The 23,812-nt window shown below is 37.8% G+C and overlaps 1 protein-coding gene and 1 non-coding gene across 2 annotated transcripts in view; both read left to right on the top strand.

The window, feature by feature from the left end:
* The window catches only part of SOCS5 (suppressor of cytokine signaling 5), a 127,251-nt gene that overhangs the window by 79,192 nt on the left and 24,247 nt on the right, over positions 1-23,812 (top strand). The gene's annotated exons all lie outside the window — the stretch shown is intronic.
* LOC119512993 lies at positions 20,094-20,199 on the top strand. Its single transcript, XR_005212503.1, has one exon. It is a non-coding gene; the product is annotated as a U6 spliceosomal RNA (small nuclear RNA).

Genomic DNA, 23,812 nt, shown 5'->3' with positions numbered 1-23,812 from the left:
TATCTGAGGAGTATTCTTGTACAATTCACATATGATTATTTGCACTTAAATTTTAGTCTTTCTACTATTGGTCTTGTTTGTAACGCAGTCACCTTACAAAGATAAATCATTTATCATTTTTTTGTTTGTTTATTTTCCTGGCTAAACACAGTAAAAACTTTTGAAGAAGAAACAGTGGTTTAAAAACAGTTATTAAGAGTTGTAATTAAATTTACATTTCGTAGATAAAAATTGAGACCAAATAATGATTTTCTACAAACAGTCTTTAAGATGGTTTATAATGGTTTGAGCCATAAAAAAACAAAAATTGATATTTGAATTCTAAACTTCATTTTGACAAAATTCAAAGTTTATGGGCAGCATTTTATTTGACATTTTGTTCTGGTTACTCTTCATTTTCATCCCAAAGTTTCCTTTGCTCCTTGGTACTAAACACTAATTTGGTAAGTTTTGTTGAGATTAGTCTTAGTTCTCTTTTATTTATAGAAAAGCTATAACATTGGTGGGTTGGTTTTTTTTGTTTGTTTGTTTTTGGCAAAGGAAAGATGCTATGAGGAGTCAAGAGCCTCCTAAGAAAGATACAGAGCTTACATCCATCTCCAGGAACATGTTAATACAGGGCAAATCATACCAATTTATTCATTTATCCTGTACCCCAACACATAAAATTTTACCAAGGTGAAACTAGAGAAAAATGAACACAAAGAGCTGACTTAAAAGATGAGCAGTCTCCAAGGGGACAATGCTACTTGGTATGTAAGCATAAAAATGACAGCTTTTGTTTCATACTCATTCACAATGGCTGATACAAAACATAGACCTTTCTAACAGTATGTTCTAAAGTGATTTGGAGTGGAATTTTTTGCGGGAGGTGGTGTTTTTTTTTTTGTTGTTTTGTTTTTTCTTTTTTTTTTTTTGCAGGACTGGGCTTGCCATTTTAAAGAATGAATGAATTAGAAGAACTGTAACATCAGGGAAACTTGACTGAATATTTAGACTTTTTCAGCCATTGAAGATATACTGTAAACCTATGAGCCAATCACCATTTTAGGTGTGGGGAATACTTTGGGTTGGAAGACCAAGTCACTGCCTTCTGGAGCTCATTACATTCTAGTAGATGGGACAGCAATGAAATAAAATAATTTCAGAAACTGAGATAAGGCAGGATATGATGACAAGTAATAGGGACATTATTTTGTACGGTCATTGGGGAAGAATAAGGAAGAGTCACACCAAGATGAGAGAAAAGAGCATACTAAATGAAGGGAACAAAAAAGGAAGGGTCCCAAATCAGGAATGAGCTTCTGTGCTGAGGAGAAGTAAATACCAGGAAGCCTGGAGTCCAGTGAGTGTGATGGAGAATGGTGGGGAATGAGGTTGTAGAGATTGGCAAGGGCTTGACCATTTAGGGCGATAAGCTCTCAGTAAAAAATTTAGATTTCATACTGTGTGGTAGAAAGCCATTGGAGGGTTTTAAGAGTAACTCGAGCTGCTTCATGTTTTTCTGGTGGGATAGACTAGGGGGCCAAAATAAGGGAGACTGTTGTCGTTGTCCAGGTGAAAGATGGTGGGGGCCTGGACCAGGATGGTAGTTGAGGAGAAAAGTCAGATTTAGGAAGTATTTTAACAATAAAGTTGACAGGATTTTGTGGTGGATTATATTTGAGGAAGAAAGGAGAGGAGAAATCAAAGATGATCCTGATTTTTGGACTGAGCAAGGATGGTGATGCCACTGTTGGCTAAGATTTCAGACAGGCAGAGGAGGAGCAAACTGGAGGGTGCAAGTCAGACATGCTGTGGACATGTTGAGCTTTGAGATTCTTATTCTCTAAAGGAAATGGTGAGTAGACAATTGGATATACGAATGTGGAATGGAGAAGGTAAAATGTGGGGAGTCACTATTTGAGTGGTATTTAAAACCATAGGACAGGATGGCAACACCTAAAGATTTTGCACAGGATTAAGTATTTCTCTGGGGGAAGTAATTTGGGGGAAGATATCTTAGTTTACCCTCAATTCAAGATTTTGTATCAAGATTTTTTAAAAGTCATTCACTAGAGTGGGCTGCTTTTCAAAAAGTTTTATTAAAATACTGAATTTAAAAACTATCCCTAAGTTTCCAGTCAGATTTGCTTGTGTTATCTTTTTAGTATAAATTTTTATATAAAAGTAATACAATTTCATCCAGAATATTTAGAAAGTACTCAAGATTATAAAAAAACAGTGCCAATTTCTCCACCACCACTAGCCCCCACCCTCCCTGTAGCAACTCCCAATTTGTAATCTTCCAGAAGCAACTGCTACTAACATTTACTATATTTCTATCACTATTTTTTCCTTGCATTTCTAACAGTTGAAAGATCAGAGTTTATGAAATATTGGCATAGGTAGAGTGGTAGGTCTCAAGTCACCTTCAGAGGATTTGTATTCAGTGGTGCTCCAAATCAAACAAATGGACCAGGGTTTAAGTCATTTCAGTTTTTTGAGGCTGATCAAAAGTAACATTGTGGAGGTCCAGTCACTGAGGGTTTCTTGAAATAAAATTGCAGAAGATGAGGACCCTCCCATCATGAAGCTTACAAACTTCATGTGGGGACACAGATAAGTATGTAAATATATGATGATGAGAATAAATATATGGAAATAGACCAAGTAAAAAGTCATCTAAGTAAAAACTGGTTGCATGAATCATAAGGGAAAACAGAAGTGACCCAACTGGAGTCAGGGTGATCTGGGAAGGGATATTGGATTTGTCTCACTACAGGAATGTCTAAGAATGTGCTTTGGTAGATGATGAAAAGGCCAGGTACAGAAGTTGAGTGGCAGATAGCAACTGAAGGTAGGTTAGAGGTGGAGGAATCCCTTGATTGTAGCACTTGAGTTTGCTAGGCTGCAGAGTCTGAATGTATCAAGTTTCCAGAGAGTATTAGAAATTATTCCAGGAGCTGTAAGACTGGAAAGATTGGCATCAAGAAGACGTCAGAAAATGGCCTTACCTAAGGCATGAGTTCCTATATCAGAGTGATAGCACTGGAACTGAATTGAGGAGAGCATCTGAGAGAAGTTGCAAAAGAAAAACAGCACAATTCTGTGTGTGGAAAAGCAAGCAGGCTTTTCTTGTCTGAGATACTTCTAGTTAAATATGTCATAATTTCTCCAAATATAAGCAAATCATAGGACAGCAGAGCTAGTATCTTCCATTTAATATGAATATGTATCCTACCCATTTTAAAATAAAACTAAATGTGGATAGTATATTTTTTCAGTGGCACATTTATAATGCAAAAATTTAGTAATTGATTGAGTAAAATCTTCACCACTCCCAAACATACTTTCACAGAGAAAATGGGAAAATTAGATAAACTCTAATGCAACATTAAAACAATTTTACTTGAAAAACAAAAAAAGAAAGACAGTAGCAAAATAAGACTTTAAGAGGGAGCTATTAAATTGAACCTTAAAAATGCTATTATGACTGGTTTTTTCATCTCTGAATTTTAGTGTGAAAACTGCATTAATTTTTATTGTTTGGAAATCAGTATTAAATTCAGAAATTAATAGTTACTACCTGACATTTCTTTCTCTAGGTATTTGCTGAACAGCCATGTCTAACTAGAAACCCAAGATTTTAGTGCTGTTTTTTTAAAAATTAATGTAAATATAACACTAAATGGTTTAATTTTTTTCTCATCTGTCTTAAAATACTTAATCCTATTTAACTTTTTATTTGCTTCTATTTTTAAAACAATCAGTTATTTAAAATGTAAAGTGTTTTTTTTAATCTTGTTAGGAATTTTAAAAATTAAACAGAATAAAGTTTTATCACCTAATTTTATAAATATTTTGTAGATACACTTACAGTATTGAATTGTAGTGACATTACAGTCGTAGAGAAATATTTTGATATATTCCAATGTTGTGAATGATATAAATTTTAACTCTTAATTTTAAAATACTGTCTTAATTGTCAGCAATTTGTTTCCTAATGATGACAGTAGAACTAGAATGTTAAAATTAAATTCTAAAATGTGCTGTGCTAAATTTCTCATCCTTAGAACAATCAGCTAATCAGGCAAGCAGTATAGTTAAATGGTGATGTGAACAAAATAAATGTGAGGACATACACTTGGTCTATAAACAAGCAATTCTGTCAGAGGCTGGATGATGTGCCTGAAGTAACCCTAGGAGGAAAGAGAGCAGAATAGTTTCCTGGTCCTGCCAACAAACCACGTACAACCTGATGCAGCAGGTGGATTATTATGTAAGACATAAGATTTACCTGCATTGCCTGCATCTATTCTTCTACTTGTCTTTGATACCCAGCTCAGAAGGGTTAAGAAACTTGTACAAGGTCACAGAGAGAATGAATGTCAGAGCTAGATTTCAAACACAGGTCTGAGGACAGAGCCAAGTAAGCTTTTAACCACTATACTTTTTGGATCCTAATTTTTTGACCAAATTAGTATTTCTTCTAGTCCTTTGTACTCTAAATCATTAATTAAAAACATTGAAAGAACAGCCTGCTAGAATCTCCTTCCTAACTCATATTATCCAGTTTATTACTTGGCAAGTGCCCCTGCATAGTTCTCCAACCTTATCTAGCACTTCTGTCTTCCTGGCTTTCTACTTTCCTGGCACACCGGCCATCTTTCAATTCTTCTAACACTCCAGGATCTTTCCCACTCAGGGCCTTGGTACATGCTGCTCTGTCTCCCTCGCTTGCCTCTCTTCCCACTCTTCCACATGGCGAGATAGATTCTTCCCACTCTTTAGACCTAAAGGTAAGTTCCCCTTCCTCAGAGAGACCTGATTGTGCCATCTAAAGATTTTCCCCTATTCTCTATTGCTGCCCTTTGTTTTCTTCATATTCTTGATTACAAAAACTTCCAAATAATTTATTTATTTCTCTTGGGGTTTTGACTCTCCCTCTTGAGAAACTCTCTTGCCATTTTATCCTCAATGCCTAGCATGATGTTTAACACAGAGTAGGAACTTAGTATTTGTTAATTGAATGAAGGAATTGCTAATCCACTTAATTATATTTATTTCTCTGTTTTACCCACAAAAATACCATGAAAAGCCTTATCGCATGTCTTCCTGAAACCTAGATTGCTCTACCTATCTCCATGAGCTCCCACTTAGTTGTCTTGTTCTATGAAAAAAAGTAAGATTAATTTGACATGAGTTGTGCTGGTTCCTGGAGAGTACCACTTTTCTAAATTCCCCTAAACCATAACTTTAGTAATCTATTGTAGAATATTGCCCAGGATTATGTCAAGTTGATTGGTCTGCAGTTTGTGGAACCACCTGCCTCCCCGTTTCACAGATAGGAATCACCTCTCTGGTTTCCCTGCATGTCTTCTATTCTCTCAACTCTTCATTGGTCACTCCAGTTCCAGAGACAGTATTTGGACACTCTTAAGTTTTCTGGAAAAAGAGACTCTAGGCCAGGAAATTCAGACATACTTAGAAAAGCTATCTGTTTTCTAGAATCTCTTCACTCATCCTGACCTGTGATTCCTTCTTGCCAGCATTTGTTCTCCCTTTTTCAGAGAAAATAGAAGTATAATAGGAATTGAATAGATGAACTTTCCCATCGTCCATTAACATTATACCATTGGCTATTTCTTCATCCATTGTGAACGTATTTCAAACATAACTAAAACTGTGTGTGCATTTGTGTGTGTTTTAAATTGGAATACTTCCCTGGTAGTAAAATTAGATATCTTTAGCAATGCGTTTGGATTATCCTCTTTAAATACGCCAAACTCTCTAGCAAAAACAGATGAATCTAAAATCATTTCTCCTAAAGAGCTTGCACTTTAAGATTAAATACACTGTTGTAGATGCTAAAAGTACAACTAGATATTTAAAAGGATGCAGAATAAGGTCCTTTACTAATATCAGAAAATTAGAAATATGCCATATCTGAAACTTAAAAACTTGTCAGAGTAGATTTCATCTGAAAAATATAAAATGTCCAGATGCAAGGGTCCTGTGAGTGGTAAAATCAAAGGATCACATCTCAACTTTTTCTTTTCCTTGCATCTGTTTCTTCATTCTTGTTTTCACACTTAGTGTCCAAATCAATTTCCTGCTTTATATGTTAGGATTTTTTAAAGCATGCATTTTTTCCCCCAAGGTTCTTTGGGTAGCTTCTTGTGAGTTCCAACACAAAGAAGGTATATATATTGTAAAAAAAAAAAAAAAAAAAAAAAAAAGTAATTGTATTTTTTTCTAGCACTTTAAAGCTGTTTAGAAACTACAGTGTAGCCATGAAAAACATGTTGTTTTGGAAATGGAGAAATACTCAAAATATGGCTTGATGTTTTCAAATGGATTGTGATTTCAGTTTCAACTTGAACCTCTAGTGGACAAGTATAGGATTACTCTTTCTTCAGTGCTTTAAATGAGCGAAGACACTTGGGGGACCCATATGGTCGTGTTTGAATGGGTGAAATGTACTATGGCGACCGTTGTCTCTCTTGCAGCAGAAGCACAATGCTGTCCATCCAGGTAGCTGGAAAAAGGAGACATATAGACAACTAAGATGATGGCCTTCCTCTGGTGAATGGAAAAGCCCATACATAAAACAGGAATGCTTAGAAAATGCTGAGGCGGTAGTCTCGTGTAGTTAGAGGTAACCATATTTGTGAAATTACAGGCCCTAAGTTATCTGGTACTCAAAAGTCGTTTACGTTTTTAAAATAAAAAACAGTGTCACTGAATAAAAATTGTTCGGCATTTTAGGGAGTGGAGTATAGGGGAATTAGAAGACTTGGGTTCAGGTTCTGGGGCTGCCACTAATTACCAATGCCATTTTGAGCCAATCACAATTTCTCCTGGTCTTTGTTTCTTCCCCTGCCATAAAGAAAATAATACCCTATCTCCCAGGGTTGTATTTTGGAAATCATCTCAGATTAAAAATAACAGATAAAGCATTATTAAGGTATGACTTTTCAGAATTTTGTGGCATTTGGGAAAATAGGCATTTTCTAATTTATATGTGTTAATATAAGGCAGAGTAAATTTACTTAAAATAATTTTTAAGCTAAGAAAAATGTTTCTGGAGAAGTCAAATTTATTTCATAGCTGTGTAAGTGTTGTCAGATTGCCTGGGTTGTGTGCCTGCTCAGCTTTCTGTTAACCACTAAGTGTCTTAAGTCTTCTCTGGCTTGGGTTTTTCATCTGCCTCTTCTCCCTGCCTCCTTGTGGGGTGTAAATATTAAAATAAATAATCCTTGTGACATGCATAGTACAGTGCCTGGCACATAGTAAGTGTTTAACAAATGTTATTGTTTTCTTTGTACTTACATCCATCTACACATAATCCATTTGTAGAAATGTAGAACTGTAATCTCACTCTCCTGCTAAAAATCGAGGTCTTTTTCTTTCTGCCAAAGGCTTGACTAAAATGTAAATTCAGCCTGTGTTCCTCCTGTTACATTTCAGTTTAATGTGGAGTTTTATTGAAGGACACAGCCAAAATATTAAAACATTATCTCAGTCTTCATTGGGAAAAATCTGTAAAACTTCTTGCTCAAAAAATTACTAGGAAGCAGATAGGGTAAAGTAAACGATAATTCTATTCAAATTTTCATTTTACTGCTCATATATTGTTTTAGTTTTTCAATCAAGTGAAAGAATTTGTCTTTGTAATCAATAGAAGGGTAGTTATATAAATTTAGTTCTAGTTTTTATGTCCTGGTAGAAACATGGCAATACACGAAGAGAGAAAAGTTTTCAGTAACTTTCTCCAAATGCACCGTTCTATTTTACAACCTTAGCTATGAATATAGTACCAGGAAAAGTCCAAAAACATGGCACGACTATAATATGCCCTAAGACCTGTAGTGGCCATCCCGAGCCATCAGTATGTATGGCCACGACGGGGGGCTTCTGGGGTGAACCCAGTGTTGTCAGTGCTGCCCAAGACCGAAAACCAAGACGGTCCTTTCATGATGGAAATTTCTGGGGAACCATCCTTGTTCCCCTTTTCATCTAATTTCTGTTTGTCACCTCCCCGCTTTTTAAGTGTAACCATCGCTAGTTGTCATTGTGAGCTCTGAAAGGGCAAGGTCCTTACCCTTCTGATCCTTGTTCTGTCCCTCATGCCCAGCCAGAGCGTGGCTCCTGGAAGCACTCAGTACTCAGTATTTGTTGAAAGAATGAATTAGTTTTCCAAAATAAAATATTTGAGTATCCACTGTGCATAAAACACGATCTTTTTGCTTTAAAATTTATAGTCTCTTCAATTTGAAAGAATTAACAAACAAGATAGCATTGTCTAACTACTAGTTTAACCTTGCCTTATTTCAAAAACTTTAATGAAAAGTCATTATGCTTTATTCTAACCTTTTTCTTAATTAGCTGAATGCCTTAGAATTAAAATTCTCTGGCCTGGTTAATTCTGAAATTGGGACTTAACCTTTTTAAGCCTTATTACATCATTCTGCTGATTCCATACCCCCTTTAAACCATAAAGAGATTGCATTCACATCTTCTGATTCTAGAACTGCTAGAGGATTAGAAGATGTGCGTTTTGCTTTGAAGCTGAATTGTCCTTCATTGGATGAGAAGTGAGACTCAGGGGCCTGTAGTGCATTAGTAAAAAGAAAGAAGTGTTTGTAACTAAACAAAGTTTTTCCCGAAAAAGAAGCAAGAGACAGTGGGGCACAGGTAAAAAGTCACACAGCTGACACTTCTGAGTGTTTCTATTTACTCCCAATGGATACCAGAGTGGCACTGGATTTCTCTAATGCAAAACCTTTGGGGTTTAATCCTTAGGACCCGCAGTGGAGCAGTTTCAAAAACAATGTTCTGGAAATGCTATTACATTTTTAAGGAGTGTTTCTGAACACCATTATATAGGCCAAATCAAAGAAAGTGGCATTCTGATGTTAATAGTTTGTGATTTCAAGTGCAGTGCTGTGCCTTAGGTCCTGGTTTGTGTAACAGGGTGAATGCAATACAGTGCAGGGGCATTTCTCTCTGATCTTTCAGCTTAGGAAGAAGGTCAAAATGAATGAAGGGAATTCCAAAACAAACTACTTTGACCCTATCCTTAGAGTTAAGGCTGAATTTTACTTTATATTCTCTGATTCTTCCTTAAGTTCAAGAAAGCTAAAGCCATGTTGATTTACACAATCAAACCCAAAAAATTTTGAGGAGAGAAGTGAGTAGTACCAATCCCTTTACCTTTGATGTGCTTTTGGGTGATTACAGTTCTTTGGGATTTAAAAACATAATTGTTTTTGATCCTCTGATTATTTTATTTTGTTGTTGAATGAAAAGATAAAACCTATGACCCAAAATATGCTTAACTTGTATTTTTCTTTGGCGGGGGGGGGGGGTGCTAAATCTATTAAGTGGTTAAAAAAATAGTAATAAACCTCTGGGGTCTCCCAAAGAAAAGAGTATCTCCCTGCTTACCAGGCCATCTTTGTGTCCAATAAATGACGCTTCCAAGAAAGGATATGGTCCAACTCTTACAAAATGTCTGATCTAGTACCCACCAGTTGTAACAAGAAGGAGCATATGGCCTTGTACCCGTGTGTACCATCTCAGCTCTTCCTGCAATTGGTTAGAATCAGTTCCCTTCTGTATCTGATGCAAACTTCAGGTCACCGGGGTCCATTTCCCAACATGTCTAAGATTCCCATCAGTCTAGAGCAGCAGTCCTCAAAATTTTTGGTCTCAAAGACCCATACATGCTATAAAATTATTGATGACCCCCAAAACTTTTATTATCTACTTTCTGTTCCTGTGAATTTGCTTATTCTAGATATTTCATATAAGTGGAATCATACAATATTTGTCCTTTTGTATCTGACTTATTTCACTTAGCATAATGTTTCCAAGGTTCATCTGTATTGTAATGTTTATCAGAACTTCATTCCTTTTAATGGCTAAATAATATTCCATTATATCAGTATACCTCATTTTGTTTATCCAAATGTTGTTGATGGACACTTAGGTCCACCTGTTGGCTATTGTGAATAATACTGCTATGAACATTGTGTGCAAGTATCCGTTTGAGTCCCTGTTTTCAGTTCTCTGGGGTATGTACCAAGGAGTGGAATTGCCATGTTGTGTGGTAATTCTATGTTTAATTTTTTTAAGAAACTACCAGACTGTTTCTCATGGTGTTTTTCACATGCTCAATTTTTCATTCCCACCAGCAGTATGTAAGGGTTCCAGTTTCTCCACATCCTTGCCAACACTTATTTTCTCTCTCTCTCTCTCTCTTTTTTTTTTTTTTAAATAAAGGCCATCTGAGTGGGTGTAAAGAGGTATCTCACTGTGGATTTAATTTTCATTTCCCTAATGGCTAGTGATGCTAAGCATCTTTTCATGTACTCATTGGCCATTTGTATATCTTCTTTGAAGAAATGTCTATTCAAGTTGTTTGCCCATTTTAAAATTGGATTTTTTGTCTTTTTGTTGTAGGTTATTTATGAGTGGTTTATATATTCTGGATATTAGATCCTTAACAGATATATATGATTTCCAAATATTTTCTCATTCTGTGGTTTTTTTCACTTTTTTGAAAATGGCCTTTGATGCAAAATAGTTTTTAATTTTGCTGATGTCCCATTTATCAACTTTTTTTCTGTTGTCTCTCATGCTCTTGGTGTCATAGCTAAGAATCCACTGCCAAATCCAAGGCCATGAAGATACTCCCCTGTGTTTTCTTCTAATACTTTTTATGGTATTGTATTGTTTTAACTTCTGCAAGTCTCTTTAATATCTGACTTAATAGAAGTCAGCTATATTTTCTTACTGCTTCTTCATTCAATCTTTTGCTTTGGTTGAAGAATATGAAGAAAATGTGGCCTCACATAGATAGGTAATTGGAAAAGGTGAGGAGTACTTGAATAGCCTTTTCCAATAATTGTGGGTATTCTTCAGTGATACTAAAGCAAAACTTGGCAAGCAATAGTTTCTTAAATGTTGATTGCAAAGTAGAGTCTGAAACCCTATCAGTGAACTTTGTTAATCTATTACGTTAAAATGCATTGGTCTATCTTGCACTCTGAATGGATTTTTTAATTTCATGCATTGGTCTTTTGGTTCATTGAGCTATGCATTTCTTCCAAGTGTCGACTCATTTTATTGCACAATATCAAAAACTCATTTGCTAACAGCACCATTGATCTCACTCATCCTTAAATATTGGGAAACTCATGATGGTGGATACAAGTTTTCCAAAATTCTAGTCTTTCTTGAAAGCTCAAATTTTATCATTAGCACCAAATACTGTCAGTTGTTTTCTTTGAAGTGACAAACTCACTTGGTTCATTTTCAAGAAAATGTCTGCCAGATACTCAGGTATGAATAACCATAGCTTATCAGTTATTCTGTCCTGTAAAAATGGTGTTCCATTAAAAAGTAGCTAGTTGAATAGGTCACTAGAAGATAGAATGAGGGCAGGGAATGGGGAACTGATGCTTAATATGTGCAGAATATGTAATAAGGTTGACTGGAAGTGGATGGAGGTGACGGTAGCACATTATAGTGAGTGTAATTAACAGCGATGATATGTGGGTGCAATGGTGGTTGAAAGGGAAAGTTTAGGAGTGTATATCACTAGAAGGAAAGCCAAAGGATAAAACATGAGACTGTATAACACAGTGAACCCTCTTCAGGGTAAAAATGTTCTAGAATTGATTGTGGTGATGAATGCACAACTCTGTGAATATACTAAAAGACATTGATTGTACACTTTAGAAGAATTGTATGGAATGAATTTGTCTCAGTAAAACTGCTTTTTTAAAAAGTAGCTAGTTGAGCTTGCTGTTCAGTCAGTCAAGTGCTTTGCTTGGAGACAACATCATACTTAACAATGAAGCGGAAGTGCTTTATGTGTACCTCACATTTTGTCACATAGAATATTAAAAAGATGGGTACTCAAGGCTTGAAATTTAATAAAATTAATTTTTACCACATCATCAAGGACATTGTTAAGTGAAGCTGGCTTTTTTGTTTCTGCCAGTGCATGGAGGTGAAAAATATAGTAACTACTAATCCAGTTTGGTGCCACAGCCTTGATTCATGCTAAGGCATCAGCAGTTTTGTCCACCATTGTTTTTGTACCAAATATGCAAAATTCAAGACAGTTGTGTGAGAATAAACCATGAGATTCAGAGCAGTTATTCAGCATTTTGACTGTGATGGTTGGGTTCATGTGTCAACTTGGCCAGGTGATGGTACCCAGCTGTCTGGTCAGGCAAGCACTGGACTAACCATTGCTGCAAGAACGTTTGTGGCTGGTTAATAAACCAGCAGGGTGGTTTATTAAATCATCGGTCAATTGGCTGCAGCTGTGACTGATGACTCAACGAAGGGCGTGTCTTCCACAATGAGAGAGTGCAGTTAGCTGGATTTAATCCAATCAATCAGTTGAGGACTTTTAGGCAAGACAGATAGAGGACCTTCACTTCTTCGGCTGCCCAGCGAAGTGTTTCCTGAGGAGTTCATCGAAGTTGCCAGTTTGTTTCCTGAGGAGTTCATCAAACATCTTCATTGGAGTTGCCAGTTTGCTGACTGCCCTACAGAATTTGGACTCGTGCATACTCACAGTTGCGTGAGTCACTTTTATAAATCTTATATTCGTAGATAATCTCTCATTGATTCTGTTTCCCTAGAGAACCCTAACTAATACATTGACTATTTCAGCACGTGTTTGTCTCCAAGCACCCACATGATAGAAACTCTTCAATGATTAGTTAGTACTAGTTTTGGATGAATATAAGCAAAACAGCAAATCCAGCCACATTTGTAGATTTGTCCATTTGTAAGTCACAAGTGTAATTTTGTAGATGAGATATTAACTTAGTCTTCATGTTTTCAGTGAAATATTTAATTTGACAACTTATTGTATTTCTGAGAAGTTCTTTTATTGAATCCAGCAGGCATTCAGCAATATCAACTAGGCAAGGCTACATATGTCTCTCAGCTATTATGCTCACTTCTCTGGCCAACACGATATGATATCTCACCCTGTAAGATGCTTCAGTGTCTTTCTTATTTCTAGTTTAAAACATGAAACAAACAAGCTTTAGCTTTTAAATAGCTCATGATGTCTGTACTAAAAATATTTTATTCCTCCTCCTTTAAACTCTGGTATTAAAATAACAATTTAAAATTGTTCTGGTGCATAAAACACAATAAGGTAAATTAATAACATCCATAAAAATGAGGGGAAGATAGCTTTCACTTTATTTTCATTTCTTATTAACAGTTTCATCCAGTTTCTTTCAAGTTAATCCTTCTTTCCATGAATCAGAGATGTCTAATATTTCAGTTTCACTTTTTAGCATCTTTATACATAGATGCTACAGGTGTGAGTTGAGAAAGTGAGTCTCCTTATCTCTCATTTTTAAGCCAATCATCCATCCTTAAAGATAAGAAAAATATCCTATAAATTTTTCTTTTAATTTTAGAATAAAAAGTCAAATTCTAAAGTAATAACAGCCTTAGATAAATCTTTAAAATTTAGAAAAATTTTTGAAAAAATTTCAAATATCATTAGTTGCCAGAACAAAGAAGTTACCCTTTGCTGTGTAGCCTCTGGAAAACTCCACTATATACTTGAGTGAGAATGAGGGTGAAAAAAGCAAATAAAGTCTTAACATTATTACAAAAATCATTCTGACCTCACAGATCTCCTGTAAAGGTCTCAGGCTCCCCCAGGAGTCCCTGGACCACACTGATGACCATTGGTCCAGTTTTGAATGAGTTTAAAGTCTCTTATGTATGCCAAGAGGGAGTTCACTACTTTTTCTTTACTTGATATACATTATGGAACCTAAATGAGATTCCAGAACGACTTGATGATACTTTGAATGAGAAAAGAGGCTTGGTGGCTCCATAGTTAACAGTTCAAGTGGTATGAATTTTAACTTGGGTCCATTGACGACTTCCGCCTTTGAAGTATGACCCCGAAAGCCCGTTCAGTCTTGGTTAAGGGGCTAGAAAGAGGTGTTTTACTCTGTGGTGGCTTGGCGTATGTAACCCAGAAAAACATGGTCTTACTCTTAATCCATTCTAATGACCATGAACCTGTTGTAAATAGGACATTTTGATGAGGTTCCTTCAGTTACGGTGAGGCCCCACTGAATCAGGACAGGTCTTATCCTTGGACAGGAGGCCTGATGGAGAAGACCACAGAGAGAGAAGCCAGAGGGAGCAGCCAGAAGCTGGAAGTCAGCAGAATCCAGAGAGAAAGAAGACATGGCTTCATGCACTGCCATGTGACAGAAAAGCTAAGGAACCCCAAAGACTGCTGGCCAGCCAGAGATACCAACCGTAGGAGGAAACAAGCCTTCTAGCCTCTGAAATCATGAGCCAATAAATTTCTGTTGTTAAGCCAACCCATCGTATGGTATTTGTTTTAGCAGCCGGAGAAGTAAAACATACTGCTTGATAAAATGAATGAAAGAATTTAAAATCCACATGTTGCTTCTCCAGATCAGTTCATGATCATCAATTTTCTTTCAACTAGGAAACTGCAACAACTGGAATGTTTGTATGTGGTTGGAATTTAATCAGTTTACATTTTGGACATCCTGCTACAAAGAAATTTTCTTTGATTCAATGCAAAAATACATGAGTACATACATACCATCACCCAATACTATCCAGGCACTTCAGGGAATATAAAAGGTACATATCCTACATATCTTGTTCTTCATTAATTTTTGTAAAGGCTTATTGAACGAAAGTATATAATTTAAGAAAATATATAATTACATTTTGCCTCAAATGTACTCAAATGCTCCAATATGGGTTATAATAAAGACTAGGATACAGGAAAGGATTTTAGGTTTTCACAGGAGGTGAGACTTAAAAGGGGCCTTGAAAGATGAGTAGGAATGGACAGAGGTGGGGTGGACGGCTATTTGATGAGATTAATGGTTTGTACAAAGCGCTGATGTTGGAAGAAGGAGCCGAGCCTGAGAAGAATTTGGAGGTTATTGAGGGCTATACATATTTGCACACAGCCACACCCAGAACTGGAGAGGTGATGGAAAAGGACTGGAATAGTTCTTTTCTTTCCCACCCTCGTACTCTCAAGTGGTCTTAGTTTAGCAAGAAGGATAGAAAGTGAACCAGGAGAAATGGGGAGGCAGCAGGAGCGGGTAGGAGGACAACCCCAGGGTGAATTGTATTCATCCAAAAGAGGTTGTGGAAATAAAATGACCTTAAGTATTAGAGCACCATTGTCTGTGGTGGACATGGAATGTGCCACCCACACCCACTTTGACTGAGGCCTGTTGCCCAGCTGTGGGGGGTGTGATCAGAAGTCGGTGCCCAGCTGCTGGCTCCCCCAGCTCTCCTCGGCTGCAAAGAGCCCCTATGCTGAAAAGGACTGCCTGGTTCAAGGCCTGCCCTTTCCGGGCCAGCTGGCATCAGGGACTGAGAGGCAGGGCTGTAAAGTCACAGCCATTTCAGACAACTCTGAAGGCAACATTTGCTCCAGAGCTCCCTGACAGATTGGCCGAGGCCTCTTCAGGCCACGTCACAATGCGACTTCCTGCTCTGCCCCATCCTGCTCCTCCCTCCCGGGTGTTGGTCCCTGATAACAATGTCTTGCACCCCAAATTCTGCCTAAGTGTCTGCTTCTGTGACAATCTCTCATCCAGATTATTTTCTCTCTCTTCATATAAATATATATATTATTAATATATCTCTCTCCATATATACTTTCCTCCACTCAGTAGTACACTGTCCATCAATTATCAGCAAATTGTATATTCAAACTGTTCTAAATATAATAGCATTTTCCTCTAATGATAGCAAAATTGATTTTTTTTCCCCTAATCCCACTGTAATTTTTGCCCATTTGTGAGATACTAAGACCCTAAATACATATCATGATGTTAAGAAAAGTAGGATGAGACTTAAAAAAGACTCAATCAACTAATATGCTTGGGGCAGTAGCTGCAACTTACGTATCACACAGCTGTGAAAATTTCTGCCTGGCTCTCAAAGCCTGCCTGCGGGCACTGGTTTGGACGGGCGGGGATGATGCCTATTTGAAGCGCGGCCTCCAAGACTGATACCTGACTTCAGATCCCTGCTCTCAGCATCACTGTTTTGACCGTAATAATGTGAATCAGAAGTCTGAGCGATTCTTGATAAGAACATAAAATATTCTCTTTGCAACTTCAAAACTACTGGTTGAAAGCCACTTTCTGAATAGTGACTGGGGTAACTTACTTGGGTTTGACGCCGTCTGTTCAGCAGCACACTCAGTCCCTGAGCCCTCAAGTGCACTGCAGAGCACCCTGGAGTGACTGTAGGAAACATGGGCTGGGTCGAACTTTCCCTGAAAGTCCCTCCATCAGGTAAGGAGTTGGACTAGATGAACCTGAGATAAATGTCTCAGGTCCTGGGCTGTTTCAGGCACAGAGGCTATTTTGGTTCCTGAGAAGTAGATTAAATAGTGATTTTTTTATTTTATTTTAAGCAAGGTTTTTTTGTTTGCTTGTTTGTTTTTTTAAGCAAGGTTTCTTATATATAAAACCACAAGAAGCAGCAAGTGTGGCTCCCCTAGCATCCAGCCACAAGAAACAGGAGCTCCTTTCCCGTGGCCCTGGGCCCAGATGCCAGCCGGGAGGCATCTTCAGTCCCCTTCCCTTTTCTCCCTTCTTTGCCCTCAGGCTGCCCCCTCACCACATCGCCACTGCCCACGGCCTCCTCATTCCCCACAAAATGCAATCCGGATTCCTGAGGCCGACCCGCTGGCCCCTGGGGCCTGACCACTGACCACCTCGCCACCCTCCCCGCTGGCTGTCCTCCCACTCCTGCACCCCGGGCCCTGGCCGCTCGGGAGTCTCAGTCCCCGGACACACCACTCCCCACCTCTGTACTTACTGTTTTCCTTCCCCCTTAGGCTGTCCTTGCCTTTGCCCACCCACCACCAGCTGCCTGACAAACCACCGCGCAGCCCCGCACACCCTGGCACCTCCTCTCTGTCCCCTCCCACTCCCCTCTGGGCCCCTTGGGATCCTGTATATCCCTCCATTTTAACTTTCACTTATTTATGTATTTATTTATTTATCTTTGCATTATGGCCATTTGTCTCATGTCAGACCCCTCACTTGCAAGAACACTATCTTACTCATCTTGATATCACCAGCACCTGTCACGGGGCCTGGCACTACATAGGCCTCAATGCCTGTTGAAAGTAGAAGGCTGCGTGGGTAACTTTTCCCCAAGCCCGTCTGAAAGAACGCTTCTGTCTTTTTTATTTGCTTAATTTAACATCTTCCCCTCTGGCCAAAGCATCTCTGACAAACGGGAGAGGTCAAAAGAGTGATTTCCAGGCAAACCATAGGCCAGCCACAATGTCCAACAGCTAATATGCAAGAACTAAAGCTATGTTGAATTAATTGCCTTTTAATAGGCAATGGTAAGCCTTTGTTTTCTAAGCCATCAGTAACTCAGTTTCAGGTTAGTGGGAAGAGATAAGGTGGGGAGGAAGGAGACCCCTTGATGTCCTCAAATCATGGCACATGGGGGCCACCTCCTCAGCACGTGCCCTGGTCAGGTATGACTCCAGAGGGTAAAAGGAGGGTTACCTCAGCTCTTTTCCAGGGGCAAAGTATGTTCTGAGCTCTGAGGGTAGGAAGGGTATTGGTAAACCCTGGGAGATTGGGGTCAAATGCTAGTGGGAAGCAGAAGTTGGCAGAGTTTCCCTTATCCACAGGTTTCTGAGATATGTCTGACATTTGACTATTGCCAAGTGGGGCTGCAGGGAGGGTCCAAGTGGAAGGCATTCACTTGGATCAGGAAACTGAAGAGCTGTGGGAAAATGTGTCCTAGAAGAATGAGCTTTATGCTGTTCTTAGGGAAGGTATGTGCTCATGTGTGCGTTCCCTGCCTCCTCTTCTCTTCAGCACTTACCATCTGTGTCTCCTTAGCCCCCATGCTGCTCTCAGGTTTCAACAAGGCTGTTAGCTCCATGAAAGCAAGGTCTTTACTTTCTCTTCAGCCCTCATGCTGAGCACACAGTAGGTGCTCAATCAATGAACATCTAATTTCATTGCAAAATACTAACATTGACGAAGCTGAATTGGCGTCATGTGGCAGCATGGGGAGTCCAGATATAGCTGCCCTTTATTGATTGCTCTGCACCAGATATACACGTTATCTCTTGAAGACTCGTAACAACCCTATATGGTAAATGTTCTTATTATCCCAGTTTTCAGATGAGGAGACTGAGGCTTGGAGAAGTTAACCAGCTAGACTGAGGTCACAGAGCTAGAAATTGAGAAATTTAAATTTAAGAACTGCTTCTGGTATTACCTGAGAAAGATTCCACCAGACCAACCTTCCTGCAGATAAGAACTGTAAACTCTAGACAGAATACAAAACAATAGAACAACTAAACTAAACTAAACAAACAAAAAACAGCTATCAGAAGGAATTGGAGATTGAACCAAAGCAGGCAGATTCTGGTAGGGTGCCAGTGCTTGGAGGAGAGAAGTTGTATGGAATGAGTTCCCATTCTCACAGCTTTTAGACTGGAGCCAGGCACAGTCAGGGTGGCACTTGGGGCAATAAGTTGTGCTAATGGAACAATTACACTGTTTCTGGAGAACCAGAAGACTAAATATAAGGAAACTGCAGCTACTGGAAAGAGAATCTCAGAAAAGAGCTGGAGAGGGGATCCCCAACTCTCCAACTGCCTGCCCAAGTCTCTTTTGATCTCTGAATCACATGTGTGTAGCAGACTCAAAGCAGTTCAGCTAAAGACAAAAATATATGAATTGAGAGTATTGATGCTGGCCAAGAAACAGAGATTGCAATTTGAGTCCAACAAAGATAATTGCCAGCTTAAAAAAAAAAAAAAAGAAATAGCACTTATTAGGGGAAAATAACATAATCCCCAAGTCTCCATAACTTCACATTCATAATGTCCAGGATACAAACCAAAAATACTCAACATACAGAGAATCAAGAAAATGGAACACATTCTCAAGAGAAAGAATATCAACTGAGACCAAACCTGAGATGATCCAAAAGTGAAATTAGCAAACAAGAATTTTAAGGCAGCTGTCATCATAACTGTCTTCAATGAAGAAAAGATAATATGCTTACAATGAATCAAGATAGGAAATCTCAGCAGATAATAGAAACAATAAAAGGTATTCTAAAATGGAAAAATATATCTGAAATGCTTTTAAAACTATGTAGAAATGGCAGAAGAAAAGGTAAATGAACTTGGAAATAGATTAATAGAAATTATCCAATATGAAAAAAAAGGTATAAAAAGGATTGGAGATAAACTAGTAAACAACTAAATCAAATTCAAAGTGGCAAGAGCCACCTGGCGATGGGACAAGGTGCTAAGTGAGCATGCCACAGGGAAATTAACTCAGCCTGCTAGGTGGGCCAGAAATGTTAAAGCCAATCATCAAATTTATATGGAAGGGTAAGGGGCCCCAAATAGCTCAAACCATCTTAAATAGAAGAATGGAGTTGGAGGATTCACACTATCCTATTTAAAAACTTATCGCAAAACTACACTAATCAAAACAGCATGTTATTGGCACAAGGACAGACATACAGACCAATGGAATCAAATTGAGAGTTCAGAAATAATTCCTCACATACAGGACCAGCTGATCTTTGACAAGGGTTGCATGTCCACTCAACAGGTAAAGAAGTCTCTTCAAATGGCGCTGGGAATACTGGATATCCATATGCAAAAGAATGAAGGTAGAACCAACTGCATGCCATATACAAAAATTAACTCCAATAGATCAAAAACCTAAGAACCAATAGTATCAAATTCCTAGAAGAAAACATACGGGAGAATCTTCAGGACCTTGTGTTAAGCAATGGTTTCTTAGACTTCACACCAAGCAACAACAACAAAAAATATATAAATGGTCTTTACCAAAATTAAAAACTTCTGTGCATCAAAGGACTTCACCATGAAAATAAAAAGAGAACCTACAGAATGGGAGAAAATATTTGGAAAGTATGCATCTGATAAAGACTTAATATGCAGAATACATAAAGAAATCTTACAACTCAACAACACAAAGAAAAACAACCCAATTCAAAAACAGACAAAAGTGCTTGCTTCAGCAGCACATATATTAAAATTGGAACAATACAGAGAAGATTAGCATGGCCCCTGCACAAGGATGAACACAAATTCATAAAGTGTTCCATATTTTTTTTTCTTTTTCTTAGTTGTAAGGGTATTAGAATAGTTAGAGGAAAGAATTGAAATGGTGGAACTGTAACCCATAACATCCTTTGAAATTTGTTCTATAGCTACTTGCTAAATTGTAATTTGAAAGCTATACCTTTTGTATATATGTTATATTTCACAATAAGGATATAACTGAAACTATGGTTCTGTAATCATAATAACTTTGGAAATTTCCTATAAATCTATTTGTTAAATCATGCTTTGAAAGATATTACCTTTTTGTATATATTTATTTCATAATAAGGAAATAACTGAAACTGTGGAATTGTAACCTATAATCTTTGAAATTTGCTCTCTAACTATTTGTTACACTGTATTTGGAAAGCCATCACTTTTTTTTTTTTTTTTTTTTTTTTTTTTGGTTTTATAAAGGGGGTTTATTTGGTTACACAGTTACAGTCTTCAGGCCATAAAGTGTCCAAGGTAAGTCATTAACAATCAGGTACCTTCACTGGAGGATGGCCAATGGCGTCTGGAAAACCTCTGTTAGCTGGGAAGGCACGTGGCTGGCATCTGCTCCAAGTTCTGGTTTCAAAATGGCTTTCTCCCAGGACATTCCTCTCTAGGCTGTAGTTCCTCAAAAATATCACTCTTAGTTGCTCTTGGGGTGTTTTCCTCTCTTAGCTTCTCTGGAGCAAGAGTCTGCTTTCAATGACCGTCTTCAAACTGTCTGTCATCTGCAGCTCCTGTGCTTTCTTCAAAGTGTCCCTCTTGGCTGCAGCTCCTCTTCAAAACATCACTCACAGCTGCACTGAATTGCCTCTGCCCATCAGCTCATTTATATAGCTCCACTGATCAAGCCACACCTCCATGGAAATATCTAATCAGAGTTATCACCTACAGTTGGGTGGGGCACATTCCAGGGAAACACTCAAAGAATTCCAATCTAATCAGCACTAAAATATCTGCCCCACAAGATTGCATCAAAGATAATGGCATTTGGGGGACATAATACATTCAAACCGGCACAGTGATGGATGATAGGGAGGGAAGGAGGGAGGGAGGGAAAGAAAGAAATGGTAAAGTAACAAAATATTAAAGTTGGGAGATCGGGGTATCGGTGGAGAGGGGTTGGGGTATGCTGGAGTTCTGTTATGGGGTTTGTATTATTTTTGCAACTGTTACTGTAAGTTTGAATTTATTTCAAAATAAAAATTAAAAAAAAAAAAGGTACTGAAAGAGGAAAACCACCAACCAAGAATCCTATATCCAGGAAAACTGTCCTTCAAATATGAGGGAGAGTTTAAAATATTCTCTGACAAACAGACAATGACAGAGTTTGTGAACAAGATACCTGCTCTACAGGAAGCACTAAAGGGAGCACTACAGACAGATAGGAAAAGACAGGAGTGAGAGGTTTGGAACACAATTTTGGGTGATGGTAGCACAGCAATGTAAGTACACTGAACAAAAATGACTGTTAGTATGGTTGAAAGAGGAAGGTTAGGAGCATGTGGGACACCAGAAGGAAAGAGGAACGATAAAGACTGGGACTGTATAACTCAGTGAAACTCAGAGAACTTAAAAATTGTGATAAATGTACAAATATGTTTTTACATGAGGGAGAACAAATGAATGTCAACCTTGCAAGGTGTTAAAAATAGGGTGGTATTGGGGAAAAAATAAATCAATGCAAACTAGAGACTATAGTTAACAGAAAAAACATAATAGAGGGCAAAGTGGAAAATAGACATATAAGTGGAAATTAAATAGCATACTTTTTTTAATTAATTTATTTATTTTTTTATCTTCATTTTATTGAGATATATTCACATACCACACAGTCATACAAAACAAATCATACATTTGATTGTTCACAGTACCATTACATAGTTGTACATTCATCACCTAAATCAATCCCTGATACCTTCACTAGCACACACACAAAAATAACAAGAATAATAATTAAAATGAAAACAATTAAAGTAAAAAAGAACACTGGGTACCTTTGTCTGTTTGTTTGTTTCCTTCCCCTATTTTTCTACTCATCCATCCATAAACTAGACAAAGTGGAGTGTGGTCCTTATGGCTTTCCCAATCCCATTGTCACCCCTCATAAGCTACATTTTTATACAACTGTCTTCGAGATTCATGGGTTCTGGGTTGTAGTTTGATAGTTTCAGGTATCCACCACCAGCTACCCCAATTCTTTAGAACCTAAAAAGGGTTGTCTAAAGTGTGCGTAAGAGTGCCCACCAGAGTGACCTCTCGGCTCCTTTTGGAATCTCTCTGCCACTGAAGCTTATTTCATTTCCTTTCACATCCCCCTTTTGGTCAAGAAGATGTTCTCTGTCCAACAATGCCAGGTCTACATTCCTCCCTGGGAGTCATATTCCACATTGCCAGGGAGATTCACTCCCCTGGGTGTCTGATCCCACGTAGTGGGGAGGGCAGTGATTTCACCTTTCAAGTTGAAAGCCATCACTTTTATGTATATATGTTATATTCTACAAAACAGAATTTAAAAAATGGACAAAAGACCTAAATAGACATTTTTCCAAAGAAGATATGCAAACAGCCAATAAGCACATGAAAAGATGCTCAACATCATTAGCTATTAGGGAAATGCAAATCAGAACCACAGTGAGGTACCATTTCACACCCACTAGAATAGCTACTATTAAAAAAGAAAAACAGAAAATAAGTTTGGGAGAGGATCTGGAGAAATAGAAACTCTCGTTCATTGTTGGCAGAACTGTAAAATGATACAGCCTCTGTAGAAAACAGCTTGGTGGTTCCTCGGTAAGTTAAGTATAGAATTACCATAGGGCCCAGCAATCCCACTTCTAGGAATATACCGAAAAGAACTGAAAGGAACTCAAACAGATATTTGCACACCAATGTTTAGAGAGGCATTATTCACAACTGCCAAAAAGTGGAAGCCACCCAAATGTCCATAAATAGATGAATGGATAAGAAAATGTAGTACATACACATAATAGAATGTTATTCAACCATAAGAAAGAATGAATTTCTGACATATGTGACAACATGGATGAAGTTTAAAGACATCATATTGAGTGAAATAAACCAGATGCAAAAATATATGATCTCACTGATATGAAATAATTCAAATAAACAAATTCAGAGTTAAAAACTAGAATACAGTACTAGCAGCTGGGGTGGGTATAGGAAATGGAAAGTTAATGCTTAATTGCTACAGAGTTTCTGTCTAGGTGATTGAATAGTTTTGGCAATGGATGACGGTGATGGTAGCAAAACATTGTGAATGTAATTAACACCACTGAATTATATATTTGACTGTGGTTAAAAGGGGAAATTTTAGGTTGTATATATCTTACAAGAATAAAAAATTTTAAAAACCTATACAATACAAATGTGAACCCTAATGTAAACTGTGAACTATAGTTAATAGCATAATTATAATAATATTGTTTCATCAATTGTAACAAAGTTACCAAACTAATGCAAAATGTTAATAATAGAGAAAACTTTGTGTATGGGGGAGTATTTGGGAACTCTATCTTCTGCATTATTTTTCTGTAACCTACAACTTCTCTAATAAAAGATAAATTTGGGAAAAAAAAGGATTGGGAAAAAAGAAATGGAGCCTCA

This window comes from Choloepus didactylus, chromosome 17 (genome assembly GCF_015220235.1).
Source record: "Choloepus didactylus isolate mChoDid1 chromosome 17, mChoDid1.pri, whole genome shotgun sequence".
Lineage (NCBI taxonomy): Eukaryota > Metazoa > Chordata > Mammalia > Pilosa > Megalonychidae > Choloepus > Choloepus didactylus.
This window is presented reverse-complemented; position numbering and strand designations above follow the sequence as displayed.